Source organism: Lithobates pipiens, unplaced genomic scaffold (genome assembly GCF_037356315.1).
Source record: "Lithobates pipiens isolate NorthernLeopardFrog02 unplaced genomic scaffold, aLitPip1_a1.2 Scaffold_19, whole genome shotgun sequence".
Taxonomy (NCBI): domain Eukaryota; kingdom Metazoa; phylum Chordata; class Amphibia; order Anura; family Ranidae; genus Lithobates; species Lithobates pipiens.
This window is the reverse complement of record NW_027507764.1, coordinates 301,812,301-301,831,573: the sequence shown is the minus strand read 5'-3', so window position 1 is coordinate 301,831,573 and position 19,273 is coordinate 301,812,301.

The window sequence follows — 19,273 nt, the reverse complement described above, 5'->3', positions numbered from 1 at the left end:
AGAACTCAACTTTCAATGTGTTAAGCAGGAGGAGAACTATGTATTTCATCATATCATGTTTGATTTTTTGACATTGATGAGCTAAAGGTGTAATATCACTACTGTATATTTCATATATAATTGGTTGGCTTTGCAGTCTTTAGGTGAAACAAATGTGATTTTAATTATTATTTAAATGCTACATGAAGACACTCCTTCTCTGAACTAGACTATATGAACAATAAATGAAAGCAGGCAGTGGATCCACATTATAATGAGATGTCACCAGCATTCAGAACCTCAGGCCGCGTACACATGGGCGGACTGTTCGCCCAACCTTGTCCGCTGAACAGTGTTTGGGCGGACAGTCCGCTCGTGTGTGGGCTTTCAGCGGACAGTTTCAGCGGACAGTTTGACGGACAAAGTCTTTCGGAAATTCCGAAAAACTGTCCGCTGAAACTGTGTTTGAGCGAACAGTCCGCCCGTGTGTAGGCTACTTTCGAAATGAGCAAACTGTTCCCGCTCGGAGGAGTCTGCTCATTTCGAGCGCGTGTGAAGGTAGGCGGGGCCCGCGATGGAGACGTCGCGGGCTCCGCCGCCTGGAATGGGCTTAAAGGGGAACCCCAACGCCGAAAAAAATCGGCGTGGGGGTTCCCCCAAAGTCCACAACAGACCCTTGTCCGAGCACGCTACCCGGCCGGCCAGGAAAGGGGGGCGAGCGAGCGCGCCCCCCCTCCTGAGCCGTACCAGGCCGCGTGCCCTCAACATGGGGGGGTGCCTTGGGGAAGGGGGGGCCGCGCGCCCCCCCCACCCCAAAGCACCTTGTCCCCATGTTGATGAGGACAAGGGCCTCTTCCCGACAACCCTGGCCGTTGGTTGTCGGGGTCTGCGGGCGGGGGGCTTATCGGAATCCGGGAGCCCCCTTTAAGAAGGGGGCCCCCGGATACCGGCCCCCCACCCTATGTGAATGAGTATGGGGTACAATGTACCCCTACCCATTCACCTGTGAAATAAAGTACAAAAAAAAACACAACACAGAGAAAAATATTTTATTGCACAGCTCCGGGGGTCTTCCGTCTTCGGGGGTCTTCTCGCCGGACTCCTCCGCTATCTTCGTGTAGCTCTTTTACTAGCGGAGGAGCCCGGCTTTCTTCCTCCCCGCCGCCGGCCTCTTCTCCCGACTTCGGGGGTCTTGTCCCCCTCTTCGGTTCTTCTGCCGGGCCACCGCGCCTTCTTATAGCTCTTTTACAGGCGGTGGCCCGGTCTTCTGTCGCCGCTGCCTTCCGTTCTTCTGTTGCCGCCTTCGGTTCTTCTGCCGGGCCACCGCGCCTTCTTGTAGCTCTTTTACAGGCGGTGGCCCGGTCTTCTGTCGCCGCTGTCGCTGTCGCCGTCGCCGCCTTCCGTTCTTCTTCTTCTTCTTGTTCTTCTTCTTCTTCCCCAGGAGATGTTGACACGTCGCTCTCTCCGGCCGGAATGCCAGAGCCGCGCTGTGCGGTCACTTATATAGTGACAATGGGGCGGTGTCACATGGTATATGTCACATGGGTTGGTCACATGGGTTGATGTCACATGGGGACTATGACATCGTAAGGGGGCGGGGTCACCATGTGACCAACCCATGTGACATATACCATGTGACACCGCCCCATTGTCACTATATAAGTGACCGCACAGCGCGGCTCTGGCATTCCGGCCGGAGAGAGCGACGTGTCAACATCTCCTGGGGAAGAAGAAGAAGAACAAGAAGAAGAAGAAGAACGGAAGGCGGCGACAGCGACAGCGGCGACAGAAGACCGGGCCACCGCCCGTAAAAGAGCTACAAGAAGGCGCGGTGGCCCGGCAGAAGAACCGAAGGCGGCGACAGAAGAACGGAAGGCAGCGGCGACAGAAGACCGGGCCACCGCCTGTAAAAGAGCTATAAGAAGGCGCGGTGGCCCGGCAGAAGAACCGAAGAGGGGGACAAGACCCCCGAAGTCGGGAGAAGAGGCCGGCGGCGGGGAGGAAGAAAGCCGGGCTCCTCCGCTAGTAAAAGAGCTACACGAAGATAGCGGAGGAGTCCGGCGAGAAGACCCCCGAAGACGGAAGACCCCCGGAGCTGTGCAATAAAATATTTTTCTCTGTGTTGTGTTTTTTTTTGTACTTTATTTCACAGGTGAATGGGTAGGGGTACATTGTACCCCATACTCATTCACATAGGGTGGGGGGCCGGTATCCGGGGGCCCCCTTCTTAAAGGGGGCTCCCGGATTCCGATAAGCCCCCCGCCCGCAGACCCCGACAACCAACGGCCAGGGTTGTCGGGAAGAGGCCCTTGTCCTCATCAACATGGGGACAAGGTGCTTTGGGGTGGGGGGGCCGCGCGGCCCCCCTTCCCCAAGGCACCCCCCCATGTTGAGGGCACGCGGCCTGGTACGGCTCAGGAGGGGGGGCGCGCTCGCTCGCCCCCCTTTCCTGGCCGGCCGGGTAGCGTGCTCGGACAAGGGTCTGTTGTGGACTTTGGGGGGACCCCCACGCCGATTTTTTTCGGCGTTGGGGTTCCCCTTTAAGTCCATTCCAGGCAGCGGAGCCCGCGACGTCTCCTTCGCGGGCCCCGCCTACCTGTACACGCGCTCGAAATGGGCGGATTTGCCTCCGCCTTACGTGGGCGAGTCCGTTCATTTCAAAAGTTGAGCGAACTGTTTGTCAAACAGTTCGCTGAAACAGTCCGCTCAAAAAGTGCCGTGTGTGGCCATGTCCGTCCATGCTAATTTTGAGCGGACTGTTTGCCGAAACTGTTTGACAAACAAAGTTGGGCGAACAGTCCGCCCGTGTGTACGCGGCCTCAGAGGTTTAAATATAGCAACACTGAAAAAATAACCCCTTGAGCTTCTGTTATTATTGATTTAATTTGAAGCCACAACTTGCTAGCATGGAATTTATACTAACCCAGCCAGAAAACTACCATACTGACATTAGCAGCATAGAAATATTTAGCATAATATATTCAAAAAAAGGATGCTGTATGTAATACTGTTAAAATGTAAATCAGTGATGGTGTTTGACAACAATGCAAGTCCCAATTCAATAAGTGAATCAGTATGCTTGTTTTGAAGAAGGGAATAAAGCCGGCCATGCACGATTCATTTTTTTTTGTTCAACCAGTGGGCTGAATGAAAAATATTTGCTGATTCCTTCCCATGGAGCTTTTGTTTTTCGACAGGGGCAAAACTTACCAGCCATCATAATATAATGATCAGTGTTGCCGGTTATAGCCAGTGGCTCTGATTGTTTGGCAAGAACTTAGCAGGCTATTTGTACACAAGTTAATCGATAGATTGACTTATATAAAACCAGCCTGCCCATATATGGATTGAAATTTGGCCTGTGCAGTGTATCTTCGTGTTTTAAAGATAAATAACTTTTTAATGGAAAGTAATAACGCAAAATTTTGCATATCTTCAAAAATCATGACCTGACCTTTTTCTTACCATATAAACTGGCTACCGTAATCACATGTAAATTAAAATATACAAGAGGTCAGTCCTCATTCACCTACTATAATCAAAGGGGTAAACAGCATTGATCAGCAGACTTATCTTTTATCCTCATTTGCCTATGAGTTTTGGACAGCAGCGGTCACAGCTACATTTAATTTTTATTTTTGACTTTTCACTTGGCCTCTGGTCTGTGCGCCTGGATTTTTGTTTTTAGCTCATTCACCTACTGTAATGATACAGATTTATCCTAAAGATTTATTAATCTTTGGAAGAGGTAGTTTGCACTGTCACTGAACATGCCCTTAAATAATCATCCTATGTCTTATGTAGTATGTATGTCTGCCGAACACTTAACTCTTAACTCTTAAAAATCTAACATTACCAAAATGAGTTTACAATGTACCCTGAATATGGGACATTTATGAACTCTTCTGGTAGGTTCCATTTTCCTTTTATACATCTGTTTTCCCATTTTCTAATGCCCTCTGGGTTTATTGGCATTGCTATCATATTGATTATTATATAATTTAATATTACTTATCATGTTAATTACTATATTAATCATATTATATCATTTAATATATATAAAAAATGAATTTCTCTGAAAAACTGCTTTGGATTATCAGAAATTGATTTGCATAATACAGAGGTTCATCTTCTCCTAAAATCAAAAAGTGCAGTTATCTACTTATTAAAACATTAGATATATTTTAAATGCAGCATGTGTAAGTTTCTGAATCTGTTTTGAAATCAGTTTTTTTTAATTCCATAATATATCAGCTCAAACCTTGGGGAGGAGAAAGTAGCACTAGAGCCAATCAATTGTGCTGCATGCCCATGTGTAAAAAGGAAAGATGATGGGGGGATAGTTGTTCTCCTCAGTTTGCTCCTTCATTGTCAAAGAGCATGCTGAGTGCAGAAAGATGGCCAAGTTGTATTTCCTAACAGTAGAGAAATGTGAGGTCACCAGCTTAACTCTGCTCTCTGGCGCAGAACTGGGTGGGCAGAAATTCAACTACTTTGGCAGTTAAAACAGCTCCTATATATGTATTTTAGCAGAGTATTCTACAGCTTGCCTGTTTTAAATAAGGGAATTGGTTACAAAATACTACATACTACAAGTAATCTTCTTGTATAATCTAATGCTTAAAAACTGGAGACAGAGCTCTTTGTTTAGAAGCATATGATAAATGCTTTACTTCTTATGTGGAGATTGTGTTGTACATCTCACAGAAGGATCTTGGCAAAACAAGTAGAGCAGACTTGCCTTTTATTGGCTTTATTTCTTTCTTAATTGGAATCCATTGCTAAACGATTATTATCTAGAGTTTGTATGTTCTCCTTTATTATCACAAACTAAGTATCAAAAGTAGAATGCAGGATTAGTGCATGCTATAATCACAATATCATTATTATTATTAGATGATAAAATATATAATTACACATAATGTATTGTATTATTTAATTTAATATTGACAACTGACTGCAAAAAAAAAAAAAAAGTTTTTACAAGGCAATATGCCTTGTTTTATTTTTTATTCCAGAGATGTGGTCATCCTTTTTAAGGTCATAGTACAATTTAGCCTTCTTCTCAACTATGCTATTAAAATGCTCCAGTTTCCAAAGGTAACAAATGTTTGTCCTTGAGGCAGCTGTTATAGTGCCTAATTAGACATTGCACACAATAAAATGTACTACATTAAATGATTGCACCCTTACAGAAGATTTACATTTTATTTTATTTTTTTACTAAAGTGAAATCTGACTACAGTGGACATTAGTTCACCCACAAATCTGGGCCTTTTACTCAATTTGTCCAGTTTAAACATGTTTGTAAGTAGGTGCTCCCAAAAGATTTACTGTACGTTTTTTTGGTTCTGATTACCCTGTTTGCATTCTCTGTAAGGCCCCTTTCACGCAGGTGCATCCACTAAACAGAATCTGCTTACTCAACATAGGATCTCTCTGCTAATCTGCGCTGAGTAGGTGGATGATAGGTGTGTGTCCGCTCCACTATGCAGATCAGACACGGACACAGTTCACCTCTCCTTTATGGGGCAATTGGATGGAAACGGGCCGCCTGTCGGTTTCCATTCGATGCCATCTAATCCGATCTGCCAGACAGATGGAGAATAGGACCACCATCCATCTGTTTTTGGCAGACAGGATTGGATTGGAATAGCGACAGGTGTCCACTGACATCCACTGCTCCATAGAACAGACTGGAGGGTCTGGTCAGGTTTGCCTATAAAACTGACAGGCAGACCTGATCAAGTCAGCCAGTGTCAAAGGGGCCTAAAACTGTATATTCCAATGTGAGTTCTTTACACTTATTTCGTTTTGTTGCCCTACTGAACTGGTAAGTCTCGATAAGAAAAGTTTAAGGGTTAATGCTGCTTGCCAGGTTTTCCCAGACTTTTTGGTAAGCACCGCCCTCTGCTGGGGCAAACACAGAAAAAGGGAGGGACAGACCTCTAGAAGGGGCTGCTCCATCCATGGGAAGGGAATAAGAGCTGTGCCAAGATGTGATTGTCACCTTGCTTGATACCACCCTTTGGCAGGAACCCAGTCAGAGTTCAAGGGACATGGTCGTGTGCTATTTATCTAAGGATTTAAAGGACTTTAAAGACTTTCTATACAACTAGTATATGACTACCTCAGTGGGCAGAGGCAAAAATTGGCACTGAGAAGGAACTTTGTATAGGAATGCTTAAGAACTATCTAGCTGTGTTTATTTATACTTCCACAGATTTAGTAAAGAGCTTTGTTGTTACATAATTTTGTCCAGTCTAAAGTCACTTTAGGAAAACTGCAAAGGGGTACATGAATGTATGGCTTATCACAGAACAGGAGACAAGACAATACAAGATTGCAGTACAGATGTCTAACGTGCAGTGAAGCTAATCAGAGATGGCTGTATTTCTGTTGGCAATGACTACAGTACTAGTGTCAATGTGCATAATCAGCCAGCCGATTGGGAAGCGGTGATGACAAGGCATAGATGATGAAAGGTCTCTGTAGTGAAGGAGCTTGTGTGCTTAGGCTGTGAGTTTTATCATAACAGTTGTCATGGGGAGCTCAAACATGCCCATGTCGCACTTTGTGTTTTGTAGTTGCAAGTTTGAATAAAAGTGAATACATTTTAATTGCACAATGTAATTTTGAAAAAAAGATGTCACATTCGTTTCCTGAAGAGGATGTGTTAAAATTGTTTTCTTAGAATATAGAAAAAACATGTAATTTAGGGTGGGCCACATTTTTCTTACAGCTCTATGCAGAGTTAAAAATAGTAGAGTGAGAATTACACTGTAGAAGAAGAAAGTTTGCATATGCATTCACAACTGCTCCCAGCTTTTATATATATGCATAATCTGAGAACCAGTTATTGTATTTGATTGCTATTGGAGTTGAAGATTGCTTGGAAAATTGACACGTTTTAGAGAAAATAAAATCAGTTTTTCTGATCTATAAGCATTTTTGTTGTAGCTATAGAAATATCTCCGAAAATGATGAGCTAACAGAGAACCCTGGAGGGAAGGATAGTTTCATAGTTTCATAGTTAGTAAGGTTGAATAAAGACACCGGTCCATCCAGTTCAACCTGAGTGAGTGTCTACAATTGTCCCTATCCCTGTACATTGCACACTCACATTGGTCCCTACCCTCAAGGAGCCCACAAAATCTGTCTGAGTTTGCCATTGCTTGATAAATACGCCCCTATATCTATCAGATTTTATTGCAATGTCCATCAACTATATCAGCTTGGAGTTCCCCTTTAAAAATATATTGCCCGTTATTTTCAAAAGCAAACTACATTTAGCCTTGGTTCACACTGGAGCATTTTGACTTTTTTTTTTTAGGACAAAGAAGGCTTTATTTAAAATAATTATAGTGCATTAATTATTTTCTGTTTGCAATTCTTAGACAATTAAACTAAACAAAACTCCCTTTTTCTTTTTTGATCAGTGTTGGTTTAAAAATAAATAGTGGAATTAAAAAGTACGCATTTTATTCTGTAATTTGCCCGATTTAACATGACACTAAAATTATGATTTCTGGTACAAAGTATTACAAATATTAACTTCTGCACTTTTTGAAATGTGAAGCAAGTAAATATATGTTGTGTTATTAAACAAAGCAAAAAAAAAGTTTTAATATTAATGGTTAATAAAATAGAAATTAAACAAAAAGTCAGCAGGAAAATAGTAATTTAATGAATAATGAGAATAAGGAATTTATTAGTACTGATTATGGTAAACTAAGGGTTAATAAGGGGCTAAACAGAGAAACATTCTATTAAAAAAATGAAAAAAATATTTTTTTTTTGTCAGGTTGCTTTAACTGACTTCAACAGCAGATCGATTTTCATCCCTTTGATCTCCAGATGAATTAAAAGAGTAATACAAATCTTACAATATGTAACATTAAATCTTGTTGTAGACTTTGAGGTGTGTTATTTATAAACACTGTTAGACTGCTTTTTTTTTTCAGTTAAACTTGCTGACCTTCTCTGTGTACACCACATTACGCTTTGATTAATTAAAGCCGAATTGCTGCGTACTGCAGTGGCAGAACTTTCAGGATCACAGCAGTCGCACTTGCGACTGGGCCCTGTCGTTCTGCTGCTGTGGGGGGTTCCAAGACACGGCATCTCCCCTGCACCTGTGCCTGTCGGTTTTAGTATGGAGTGGGGGGAGGTGGGAGGAGGTGATCGCTCAGCTGTATAGTGTTCGGGAGCCACGGAATCTCCCTGGGGCTTGTAGTTCTCTCTCAGAATGTATACAGTGGAGAGAGGAGGGTCCTATGACTTGGGCATGTATCGGCTTCACTCTTCAGTGTGTCGCTCTGCTTCTACACTCTTGCCGATACATGCCCGGGTCAGAGGCCCCTCCCATCTTAACTGTATACATTCAGAGAGATAACTATGAGTCCCAAGGAGATCGTGGACACAATAGAGTTGCCAATCGCCCCCTTTCACCTCCCCCCAGGTGGGGGGGGGTACAGAGATGAGCTGGGGGTTGGAGGTGCACAGACAGCAGAGACTTGCCAGGTACAGGAAAACCTCTGGAGGGGGGGTCTCTCTGGGGACACTGATGTAAGGGGGGCTCTCTGGGGACACTGATATTATGGGGGGCTCTCTGTGGACCCTGATGTAAGGAGGGGCTCTCTGGGGACCCAAATGTAAGGAAGGGGCCCTCTGGGGACACTGATGTAAAGGGGTTGGGGCTCTCTGGGGACACTGATGTAAGGAGGGGCTCTCTGGAGACCCTGATGTAAGAAAGAGGCCCTTTGGGGACACTGATGTAAGGTGGAGGGGCTCTATGGGGTCCCTGATGTAAGGAGGGGCTCTCTGGTGACCATGATGTAAGAAAGGGGCCCTCTGGGGACACTGATGTAAGGGGGAGGGGCTCGCTGGGGACCCTGATGTAATGAGGGGCTCTCTGGGGACCCTGATGTAAGAAGGGGCTCTCTGGGGACCCTGATGTAAGGAAGGGCTCTCTGGGGACCCCGATGTAAGGAGGGACTCTCCGGGGACCCTGATGTAAGGAGGGGCCCTCTGGAGACACTGATGTAAGGGGGGCTCTCTGTGGACACTTATGTAAGGAGGGGCTCTCTGGCGATGCTGATGTAAGGAGGGTCTCTCTGGGGACCCTAATGTAAGGAAGGGGTCCTCTTGGGACACTGATATAAAGGGGCGGGGCTCTCTGGGGACCCTGTTGCAAGGAGGGGCTCTCTGGGGACATTAATGTAAGGGAGGGGCTCTCTAGGGACTCTGATGTAAAGGAGATGCTCTCTGGGGACCCTGATGTAAGGAATGGGCTCCCTGGGGACACTGATGTTATGGAGGGGCTCTCTGGGAACCCTAATGTAATTAGCGAGGCTTTGGGAATTCTAATGTAAGTAGGGAGGCTCTCTGAGGACCCTGATGTAATGAGGGGGGCTCTGGGGACACTGCTATAAGGAGGGGCTCTCTGGGGACTCTGATGTAAGGAAGAGGCCCTCTGGGGACACTGATGTAAGATGGTGCTCTCTGGGGACCCTGATGCAAGGATGGGCTCTCTGGGGACCCTGATGCAAGGAGGGGCTCTCTGGGGACCCTGATGCAAGGAAGGGCTCTCTGGGGACCCTGATGCAAGGAAGGGCTCTCTGGGGACACTGATGTAAGGAGGGGCTCTCTGGGGACCGTGATGTAAGAAAGGGGCCCTCTGGGGACACTGATATAAGGTGGAGGGGCTCTATGGGGTCCCTAATGTAAGGAGGGACTCTCTGGGGACCCTGATGTAAGAAAGGGGCCCTCTGTGGACACTGATGTAAGAGGGAGGGGCTCTCTGGAGACCCTGATGTAAGGAGGGGCTCTCTGGGGACCCTGATGTAAGGTAGGGTACCTCTGGGGACACTGATATAAGGGGGGGGCTCTCTGGGAACCCTGATGTAAGGAGGGGCTCTCTAGGGACCCTGATGTAAGGAGGGGCTCTCTGGGGATCCTGGTGTAAGGAGGGGCTCTCTGGGGACCCTGTTCTAAGGATGGGCTCTCTGGGGACGCTGTTCTAAAAAGGGGCTCTCTGGGGACCCTGTTCTAAGGAGGGGCTCTCTGGGGACCTTGTTCTAAGGAGGGGCTCTCTGGGAACCCTGTTCTAAGGAGGGTCTCTCTGGGGACACTGATGTAAGGAGGGGCTCTCTGGGGACAGTGAGGTAAAGAGGAGCTTTCTGGGGACCGTGATGTAAGGAAGAGGCCCTCCAGGGACACTGATGTAAGGGGGAGGGGCTCTCTGGAGACTCTGATGTAATCAGGGGCTCTCTGGGGACACTGATTTAAGGGAAGGGCTCTCTGTGGACTCTGATGTAAAGGGGAGGCTCTCTGGGGACCCTAATGTTAGGAAGGGGCTCTCTGGGGACCCTAATGTTAGGAAGGGGCTCTTTGGGGACAATGATGTGAGGGAGGACCTCTCTGAGGACCCTAATGTTATGAGGGGGTCTTTGGGGGTCCTAATGTAAGTAGGGAGGCTCTCTGAGGACCCTGATGTAATGAGAGGGGTTCTGGGGACCCTGATGTTAGGGGGGATTTGCACTCAGATATGTAACGATATATATATGAGAGAGAGAGAGCGCATCACCCAAGCGAATGACTTTCTTTACTGTGCTGCTATAGGCTCTAGCCCAAGATATTTTGTAGACCTAGCAACGCCCCTGACGGGGGGGCCCTTAATGGTTTCTTGCACCGGGGCTCTGAAGATTCTAGTTATGCCTCTGACGTACTGGCAAGGGGCGAGTAAGGCAAAAGGACTGGGTGTGCTACACATGACCTTTTTGAGCATCTGTAGCATGCCCAAAGTCTCCTAGTTATAGGAACTGTCATTTAAATTATGCTATCACATAAGGGCTTGCCAGCCCACATGTGAAAGTAATAAGGATACATTTCAAAAAGTTAAAAAAATTAAAGGTACACTTAATCAATAAAAAAAATTCCCACAAACACGCACATAAAAAAATGTAGTGCCTTCCTACAAAAACACATAATAGGTAGCAATGGGCATGCCAGGGTGAGAGCAATAATTCTAGGGCCATCATTTATGGTTAACATTTGACTGATGTCCGGGCAGTGCTTATGCACAAAATGCATCTGAATGCCAAAACTGCTGGCAGAAAAAAGCATTATAAGATCAGCTTTTTGACACGTATTACAAACGTGTTTAGGTGCTCTTAGAGCGGAGCTCCAGCCTCCTTGGCAATGTTTTTCAAAAAGAACCCCTGTGATTCTTGTTAGTTCTACAATATAATTTAGCTACTGCTGTAAGTGTAATCCTTACTTATCAATTTATCATTATACACAGGATCCCAGAAGGCAGGCAGCGACCATAGATGACGTGGGCATCTGAAGCCCATTTCTATTTTCTTCCAGGATCTTGAGCAGCTGGTTCCTGCCTGCGCATTAATGTCTCAGTGTGTTGTTTACAGGTTGCTATAACAATCGTGGCATTGGCAGAATGCCACGTCCCATTGTTATGGCAGCCTGTCAGTCGACACCGTGAGATTTCACTTTTAGCCATTAAAATAAGGTATTTAGGAATAAAAAAAATAAATGATTGCCATCACATACTGTTCTATGAGTGGGCATTGTCTTGCAAAGATCATAAAAAATGTGCACAACTTCGCTTTAAGAGAATTGGCATGCATAAGCTTTTTTATACACTCCCCTTTGCTAATTTTTTCACTCCCAAATGCCCACAACACTTTGCAAAAAAATATTTATTAATGTTTTGGGCCTTGCAAGAGCACTAGGAGACCCTAAGGCCGCGTACACACGCGGGGACTGTTCGCTCAACTTTGTCCGTCAAACAGTTTCAGCGGACAGTCCGCTCAAAATTAGCATGGACGGACTTGCCCACACACGACGAACGAACAGTCCGCTGAAACCGTGCGCGATGACGTGAACGGCACGTACGACGGGACTAGAAAACGACGTCCTATACACTGTAATGCAAACTTCGGCGTGTAAATCCTTTCTGAGCATGCGCGGAACTTAGTTTGACGAACAAGCCTACACACGAGGGGACTGTCCGCTCAAACAAAGTTTCAGCGGACAGTTTTTCGGAAATTCCGAAAAACTTTGTTCAGCAGACTGTTCGCTGAAACTGTCCGCTGAAAGCCCACACACGAGCGGACTGTCCGCCGAAACACTGTTCAGCGGACAAAGTTGGGCGAACAGTCCCCGCGTGTGTACGCGGCCTAATGTCTTTCTTGTCTGCGTTCATTATGGATCCAGTTTTTTTATTTTTTTGAAAGAAAATTACTTAGAACCCCCAAACACATATATATATATTAAGCAGAGACCCTAGAGAATAAAATGGGGGGTGTTGCAATTTTTTATGTCACACAGTATTTGCAGAGCAGTTTTCAAACACATTTTTTTGGGAAATAAAGGTCCTCTTGATGGAGAAATTTTGAGTCTATCGGACCCCAAATCTCTCCTCTGGCCCCCCATGCAGCCAATCAGACAGAGATCGGTCCAATTGGCTGCTTTCCTGGCCGCCGGTGGCCATGTAAACAATGGGGCAGAACCAGAAGTGACAAACTATTAATTTTCCTGGGTTACAGAGAGAGGGGATTGATGTCAGTTCCTCTCTCTCTCTCTGTAGAGGGCAGCCATTGCTGCAGGCTGCAATGCTCCCGGCCCGATGGAACTGGAGAGCCCGAGAGAGGTGGCGGGAGGTAGTGGGACCCCCCCTTCTGCCACCCGCAGAAGTGATTGAGTGGCTAATTAGCTCACATCTGCCTTACTCAAAATCCCCAGCTGAAAAGATTGATACCGGGATAATGCTTGTAGGTGCAGACATCATTCCAGTATAATCACAAAAATCCAAGGAAACCCCCAAAAAAGTATGTGGAAATCACCCTACACACAAGGGAAAACAAAAAGTGTAATGTATATGTAGCACTAACCCCCAAAGGAGCTGCTGGTTACTTTTGGGCTTACCATTACCCTCTGCTTCTCCTTGTTGCACGTCTAGGGGATTCCCCATGGTAGGTGACCCATTAACTTGAGACTGACAATAGATCCACTTGAATGTATTTTATTAGCAAACTTCAACCACTGAACAGTCGTTAACTTGGGATCAGAGGGTTGGGAAGAAATTCAGGTACTCTCAATGTCAAAGTCTATAAACGTTAAAGAACATGCTTACTTTGACTGCATCCAGAGAATAGCCATTCGCAGCTGGATGAACACTCAGGTTGGACAGTCCCTCTTTCATAAGGCCTAGCAACCAACAAGGTGCTTACTCAGGAACAAAGTCTTTATCACCGACGTTGTAGAACACGTAGGGAAACTAAGCTGTAGAACACTTGTAGGATACCTGAATCTTTCAGCCTGCTTGGCGATATCCACAAGACCAGATTCTCTCAGTTACTTTAGCCCTTCCAGGCTCTTGTTAAGAAAACCAAACTCACACGTGGTATTCTTCTAAAGAGTCCTCCGCTGGAATGCTCGAAGTTCAATGGGTCTCTCCTGAACCGGAGACAGCACCCATTTACCTTGGAATCCTTGTTACTAGTTCCCTTGCCTTGGACTAGCCAGCCCTGAGGCATTAAAGTCAGGTGGATCCGCACCCCAGGCCATAGCCTTCTTGGGGGCTGGTCAGGAGGACCAGGACCATGTAATCTTGTGTGGGAGGGAAAGCGGATATGCTATATGAGAATGACACATTTACCCCACACACAAGAAAAAGTGTAACTTGTAAATTTCTTGTGTGGAGGGTAAAGCAGCCATTCCCCATTAATTGAAGCATTACTTCCCACACAAGAAAAAGTTTGATGTGTAATTTTCTTGCGTAGGAGGCCTTTGTGCATATGAATGGATGTATCCCACACAAAAGAAAAAGTGTGATGTGTAATTTTCATGTGTGGAAGGCAAAGTGGCCATTCTGCATGAGAATGGATAGATGCATCCCACATACAGTATTTCACAAAATTGAGTACTCCCCTCACATTTTTGTAAATATTTTATTATATCTTTTTCATGTGACAACACTGAAGAAATTAAACTTTGCTGCAATGTAAAGTAGTGAGTGTGCAGCTTGTATAACAGTGTAAATTTGCTGTCCCCTCAAATTAACTCAATACACAACCATTAATGTCTAAACAGCTGGCAACAAAAGTGAGTACACCCTTAAGTGAAAATGTCAATATTGGGCCCAATTAGCAATTTTCCGTCCCCAGTGCCATGTGACTTGTTAGTGTTACAGGATCTCAGGTGTGAATGGGGAGCAGGTATGTTAAATTTGGTGTTACCGCTCTCATTGATGCTGGTCTCATACTGGTCACTGGGAGTTCAACGTGGCACTTCATGGCAAAGAACTCTCTGAGGATCTGAAAAAAAAAGAATTGTTGCTCTACATAAAGATGGCCTAGGCTATAAGAAGATTGCCAAGACCCTGAAACTGAGCTGCAGCACGGTGGCCAAGACCATACAGCGGTTTAACAGGACAAGTTTCACTCAGAACAGGCCTCGCCATGGTCAACCAAAGAAATTGAGTACAGCTCAGCGTCATATCCAGAGGTTGTCTTTGGGAAACAGACATGTAGCGCCTGCTCCTGAAGAGCACGCGCTATTTGTTTTAAAAATTGATATTCCTAAAACCATAGTTAGGTTTTAGGGCAAAGTTTGCCAAATTATGGTTTCAGTACCAGTCTAGCTGGATTGCACTGAGTTCTCCTTGACCGTAGGTGTCACCGCCGGTGGGTATGAGAACCATCCCAGTGGGAGTGTCGTCTTGCTGTGCATTCTGGGAGAGGGTATTTAAGGTACTGACATCACATGCTTCTGGGTTCAGGTCCAGAAGAGTTTTCTGTCTGTTTGGTCCTGGTCCTCCTGACCAGCCCCCATGGCCCTCCTGGCCTGGGGTGCGGATCCATGCAATTCCGAGTCTCGGGGCTGGATAGCCCGAGGCAAAGCAACTGCAGGGACAGGCCTGAATGGATATGAGGCCTTAATAATTCAAAGGTGGTCCGATGCCATCTCATCTAAGGAGAGGCCCAGCAACTGGAGAAGCATCCAGGGGAGGACTCTTCGGGAGAAGGCCATGCGCAAGGCTGGCTTCTCAGAAGGAGCCTGGAGGCTCAGTTGAAGGACACTATATGGATCTACACCCATACAGTATCGCTGGACCGGCTGAGAGATACTGGTACCGTATCATAGTTCTGTAAATTTATCTATGTCCCTCAGTTCTACATTCAAGTCTGTGGCAGAGACTTTTGCTTTTCAAGTGTTCTATATCCAAGTCTGTGGCAGAGACTTTTGCTTTTCAAGTGTTCTACATCCAAGTCTGTGGCAGAGACTTTGCTTTACTTAACATCCTACTGGCTGCTAGGCCTAGTGAGAGGAGGTCTCTCGTGGTTGTAAGAATCCAGTTGTGAAACAGTGATTCTCTGGATTTCTATTGTGAGAGACTTCCTAATTTTGCAGTTCCAAAAGTACCTGAACTTTCTTCCTAACCCTCTACCCTCCATTAAAAAATTGTGTTATATTTTCAATAAATATCCCAAAAAGAGGATCCAGTGTCAGTTTCCGCAATTCTTTGCGCCGTCTACCACGGGAAATCCCTAGACACAAACGAGGTCAAGAAGGTAACGATAACCCCAATAAAACCAGCAGCTCCTTTGGGGGTCAGTGCTACAGATGCATGAGTGCTGCCAGCATTGCTGCAGAGGTTGAAGGGGTGGGGGTTCAGCCTGTCAGTGCTCAGACCATACACCACATACTGCATCAAATTGGTCTGCATGGCTGTCATCCCAGATGGTGTCAAGCATGTGTGGTGGCAACCAGGTGAGGAGTAAAAAGACAAGAGTGTCTTGCCTTCAGTCAAGCATGGTGGTGGGAGTGTCATGGTCTGGGGCTGCATGAGCACTGCCGGCACTTGGGAGCTACAGTTCGAGGGAACCACAAATGCCAACATGTACTGTGACATACTGTAGCAGAGCATGATCCCCTCCCTTCACAGACTGGGACTCAGGGCAGTATTCCAACATGATAACGACCCCAAACACATCTCCAAGATGACCAATGCCTTGCTAAAGAAGCTGAGGATAAAGGTGAAGGACTGGCCAAGCATGTCTTCAGACCTAAACCTATTGAGCATCTGTGGAGGCATCCTCAAATGGAAGGTGGAGGAGTGCAAGATCTTTAACATCCACCAGCTCCATGATGTCATCATGGAGGAAGGGAAGAGGACTCCAGTGGCAACCTGTGAAGCTCTGGTGAACTCCACGCCAAAGAGGGTTAAGGCAGTGCTGGAAAATAATGGTGGCCACACAAAATATTGACATTTTGGGCCCAATTTGGACATTTTTGTTTGGGGGTGTACTCACTTTTGTTGCCAGCGGTTTAGACATTAATAGTTGTGTGTTGAGTTATTTTGAGGGGACAGAAAATTTACACTGTTCTACAAGCTTTACACTCACTACTTTACATTGTAGCAAAGTGTCATTACTTCAGTGTTGTAACATAAAAAGATATAATAAAATATTTACAAAAATGCAAAACTGTGAGGGGTGTACTCACTTTTGTGAGATACTGTATACTAAAAAGTGTGATGTGTCTTTCTTGCGTGGAAGATCAATCGGCCAGACCAAAAGCTGGCAGGATCAGCAGGTATTTTATAAACCTTTATTCACACCATTATTAAAAAAAAACCTGCACAATTACACTATATTACCAAAAGTATTGTGACGCTTGCCTTTGAACTTTTGCACATGAACTTTAATGGCATCCCAGTCTTAGTCCGTAGGGTTCAATATTAAGTTGTTCCACCCTGTGCAGCTACAACAGCTTCAACTCTTCTTGGAAGGCTGTCCACAAGGTTTAGGAGTGTGTCTATGGGAATGTTTGACCATTCTTCCAGAAGCACATTTGCGAAATCAGGTGCTGATGTGGACAAGAATGCCTGGCTCGCAGTCTCCACTCCTATCCTATCCGGTTGAGGTCAGTACTCTGTGCAAGCAAGTCAAGTTCCTCCACTCCAAACTCGCTCATCCATGTCTTTATGGACCTTGTTTGAGCACTGGTGCTGAGTCATGTTGAAACAGGAACGGGCCATCCTCAAACTGTTCCCAAGTTGGGAGAATGAAATTGTCCAAAATGTCTTGGTATGCTGACCCCTTAAGAGTTTCCTTCATTGGAACTAAGGGGCCAAGCCCAAACCCTGAAAAGCAACCCCATACCATAATTCCCCCTCCACCAAATGATTTGAACCAGTGCACAAAGCAAGATCCATAAAAATATGGATTAGCGAGTGTGGGGTGGAGGAACTTGACTGGCCTTCACAGAGTCCTGACCTCAACCCATTAGAACACCTTTAGGATGAATTAGAGCGGAGACTGTGAGACAGGCCTCCTTGTCCACATCAGTGCCTGACCTCACAAACGCGCTTATGGAAGATTAGTCAAACATTCCCAAAGACACGATTATTTAGATTTGCTTTTGTTTGCTGAAATGCCACATCAGCAAGATATGACATTTTTCCATAGAGGCCATAGGATTATGAATATGTACTGCAATTTACATTCAGCGGCAATTGTAATCATTATCACTTTATAAATGGTCCACTATTTCTCTTAATTTTGAGCAGATTTCATTCATGATTTTTTGCTTAGTAGTCAGTCATTCATCACGTTCTGTTCTTTTGTTTAGATATTCATTTTTGGTTTTTGATTGCTTAAGCTTTGTGCCAAATTAGCTGTGAGGTAGCCTTGCCAAAACCTAATGCATGCACCCCAGTTCCAGAAAGCAATAAAGAACTTTAAAAGGTTTATTGCTTGAGTCGTTGTCTTTGGGTTGCTTCCAAACTGAAGGAAGTTGTTCTGTAAACTATTAGGGGTCCTTGGTGTCAGATTGTTTACTCTGGATCTACCATAACAGTCCAGTTTGTGCCAAACCTGAAGTATCATGCAGGTTTATTGTCAAACATCACTGATTGACCCAGCAAGTGTGGTCTTAATACTACATAAATTCTTAGTCTATTTCTTATGTATAATTTCTTTGTCTGGGATCTATTTCAAAAGTGTAATTTATAAGATCAAAAATACAAAAGACAGCATGAACATCTGCGTTCAGAGTCTGAACTTTTAATGTCATAGATCTCTTTTGGAAAAACACTCTCAATGTTTCAGTATTTTCACATTTAGTACAAGGTTTAGGTTTAATCACTAGACTTTATGAACCGTGCAGAATATACCACACACTGGTCAGGGACTGAATGTTGAGGCTAGCACTGATATTTTCTAAAATAGGTTAATGCCTAATTCATCATCAAAAAAAATACGGGACATTTTTACAATCAGACGAATGAAATGGGCCTTGCTTTAAATATAACAAAGGAAGTTGTACTGAAATACTAAGGTTGCTGTGCTCTTTTGCAGGCTGAAGTATATGTATAGCCCAATTTTTATGGAAGGTTTAAACTCCCTGCATATAACTTGCAGACCTACAGATATGCTGGTCAAAAGTGATGGGTGAATCTACCCAGGTTAGAAGTTTGAAATCTTGCAAGCTAGAACTTAGAGGTCAATCTCATTGAAGTGTAGCACCCTCTACATTGGTAGGTGCTAGATTAGGATCATTTTTGTATAGGTAAATTTAGGCAGGCCTGGCCTGTTTGTTTTGGTTTGCGTGGGCTGGAAGTGGCTCAGAGTTACCGGCTGATGATTCACAGACAGTGTCACTGAGATCTTCCTCTTTCTTCTAGAGAATTCTAGAAGGAGAGGAGAGGTGGAGCAGCCTGGGGTGTTCTAAGGAGCCCTGACCAATCCCTAACTGGGATTGGCAGGGGGCAGGCCTCCTTAAATACCTAGAGTCAGGGAGGAATTGTCGGGTGAAAAAGTTGGAGATGAGTACTAGGCTGTCGGGGCCTTTGAGGGAGCTCCCCAGTTTGGGGGGGGGGGGGGGTTAGGGTGACCTTGGACAGCAGGAGCTATTACTGCTGGGCAGTCTTCCAGAGGGAACTACCGGTTGCAGCCAGGAGGGCTGGTGAGTGACATCTGCAGTCAGGTGGACTGGGTAGGCACACCTGAGAGGACTGAGAGGAAACAGTCAGAAATAAGTGCAGAGCCAGTAGTGAGGACTACATTGTCACACACTGCAGCCAGGAGGGCTGGCAGGGCCTGAAGAGGGCTGACTGGGAGCAGTAGTCCATCAGTAGGACAGCTAGCATTAAAGACATTCTATTTCTTGCTACACTATAGGGACCCATGGTCCCTGCCTGCAAAAGGCAGTTGCTATGGCCTGGCTGAGCCAGTTCCAGGCCTAAACTTACATGTGCTAGCTGTTC